The sequence below is a fragment of the Tamandua tetradactyla genome, chromosome 21 (assembly GCF_023851605.1).
Source record: "Tamandua tetradactyla isolate mTamTet1 chromosome 21, mTamTet1.pri, whole genome shotgun sequence".
Taxonomy (NCBI): Eukaryota; Metazoa; Chordata; class Mammalia; order Pilosa; family Myrmecophagidae; genus Tamandua; species Tamandua tetradactyla.
The window spans coordinates 2,674,881-2,676,904 of NC_135347.1; positions in this window are offsets into that span (position 1 = coordinate 2,674,881).

The following is a 2,024-nucleotide window of genomic DNA, read 5'->3' on the forward strand; positions in this document are numbered from 1 at the left end:
TCGACCATGAAGAATGTCTGCCCCTGAAACATGAATTCACAGAACCAGGCAAATGTTTGAGCCACGAGAATGCACCAGAGGGATATCTTATTTAATGACCCTCTAGCTGAAAAGTCAAGTTCAAACTGGTATCTGATCCAAAAAACAGAAACAAGTTTTGCTTGAACTTGAATCAGAAAAATATATATATATATAAATTTCTTGATCTCTAAACCCAGATAAAACATATGTAAAATAAAAAGCTTGGCCAAGACAATGACTAAGATTCCATATCTTTATTTTGTCAAGTGAAAGGAGAAAGAATTAAAAATCTCAAAGGATAGAATGGCAATAATAGAGCTTGCTAAAAAGATCCATTTAACTTTTGCTGAGTGGTTTGCACTATCTTAGAAATTATGAAGCCTATAAAGAAATCAAGGGTCTTGATCTTTTAGGGGAAATAAGAACCACTTAGAAAGTTAACAATGCATTTACTCATAGAAAGGGAAACAATCGTTCAAGACCACAATCCAAGTGATGTCACAAAGCTGAACTGGTGCCAGGTGGCAGTAAGTTACTGCTACAGATCGCCCCATCATTTGGCAGTCACTACATCATACTGGTATCCAACAACTGGGACATGCAACCCTTTACAAGCCTTCTAATGTCTCTGATTATTAAGGTCGGCACCTCAAAACTAAATGTCGGACTTGAGGCCTCCTCCACACTCAAATCTCTGTGGATCTTTGACATTTTACTGCAGTATGAGATCCTATACAGTCACTGTGGTGTACAATTGACCTTTTTTACTCTCCAAATAGAAAACTAACTAAAGCTGATATATTGAAAGTCAAAGATGAACACAGGGATGCTAGAGCTTAAGGAGTAAAATGCTTCTTCCTTTACAGATACCTGTTTATGTACAGTCAGCCAGTGTCCCTAGATTGATAAACAAGAATTATAACGTATAGAATTCTTTATCAATTTCCTACAGCTTTTTAACTTCAGAGTCTATATAATTCATCAAGTGGTTAATACTTGAACCGGAAGGCTGAATGAAGAGATGTACTTCTTACTTTCAAAAACAAAAGATAGAACATAAAAAGTTAAAATTTTTTTTGCTTGTGTAACATGCTCTTTACTCTGCCATACCCCTCAGATTTTAAAATATACAAGTGATTATCATCAATGGCAACCCACGCGTATCTCAAATAACATTCTGTCCTTCAGGAACAAAAACTAGAGCAGCGGTATTCAATAGTTGGAATTCGTGTAGGCTATTTTTTTGGTTTTTATTTCAAGACTGATTCTATGGCACTTAAAATTTAACCAGTGCCTACAAATCATCATATTGACTTCTTTAGAATAATAACCATCTTTCCTACATTGATTGCTTCTCTTTTCCTCTCACTTTAATTAACTAACAACTGATAAAGTTGGAGCATCCGTTTCCCTTTTTCCTACTTTCACTTAAAAGACAGTAATAATATTGCACATGTAATGTCATGTGAGAAGGTTTTACATTTATTTGTATTGCACCACGTCTCTTGAATTGTCATTGTACTAGCAAGAGTAAATGGTAGAATGCAAAGCACAACTAACTCATGAAATGCCCACAGAGAGTTTTATCTTTAAAACATAGAAGAGCAAACTGAGGCACAGGCAATTAAGGGATGATTTAACAAATCACTAAGTCAATCTTAGTTTTCCTGGACCATTGTCCTAAACATAGGAACGTGCTAATTTTGGGCTGACGTAGAAAACTACCCCAATCTAATGTCACACTTTAACTTTCTAAACACCAAATATTTGACAAATAATTTACAGAAAAGGCACATGACTTTAGCTTTCAGACATAACTCCCTCTTTTCATCCCAATCATTCATTTCCTAGCATAATTTGTCTTTTATTATGGAGCATTTTCAGCTGCTGTACTTCCATTGATGATGTTAATTGCTAAGTATATTTGCAATCTTTGAAATACATACTGGAATTTTGATGCAATATTGAAAAATTAGAGAGTAGACATAACAGAACTAGTTGAG